Source organism: Orycteropus afer, unplaced genomic scaffold (genome assembly GCF_000298275.1).
Source record: "Orycteropus afer afer isolate SDZICR_OR568_19922 unplaced genomic scaffold, OryAfe1.0 scaffold00494, whole genome shotgun sequence".
Classification (NCBI taxonomy): domain Eukaryota; kingdom Metazoa; phylum Chordata; class Mammalia; order Tubulidentata; family Orycteropodidae; genus Orycteropus; species Orycteropus afer.
The window spans coordinates 506465-507123 of record NW_006922081.1 but is presented as its reverse complement, the minus strand read 5'-3'; positions in this window follow the sequence as shown (position 1 = coordinate 507123).

The window sequence follows — 659 nt, the reverse complement described above, 5'->3', positions numbered from 1 at the left end:
CCTATTTTGGTCATGTTGACCGTTCCCTGGAGAAAAAAAAAATCATTTTTTGCTGGAGAGTCAGCAAAAAAGGAGAAGAACCTCAACAAGATGGATTGACCAAGTGCCTGCAATGATTGGCTCAAGCATAGCAGGGATTCTGAGGAAGGAGCAGGACTGGGCAGTGTTTTGTTCTATGTACATAGGGTCACTATGAGCTGGAGCAAAATCAATGGCACCTAACAATGACTAAAAAGGTGTTGTGTGTTGAACTTTAAATATTTTATCCTCAAAACAACTATGTGGTGGGTAATATCATCATAATTTTAAATACATAAAGTAATTTGCCTGAAGACAAAAAGAGTATTAAGAAATAGAGTCAGCGTTCAAACAGCATAACTATCTAATTCAAAAGCCCATATTTTAGCCACTATTTATATTGTCTCCCCAATATGTACTAACTGTATTCTATGGCATTTCTGAATATGACATTTCTGAATTACTATTCAATTTTATCTAACCTCCTGACCATTTCTCCTTGGAAGAAAATTAAGACTGACAGCCTCCCTAAGCAACTTGGGTCACATACTAAATTCAACTGGATCTACTGCTACTACTTAAAGCCTACAACCCAGGATGATTGTGAAATCAGTATAAGTACTACCACAGTCAAAAGTTGA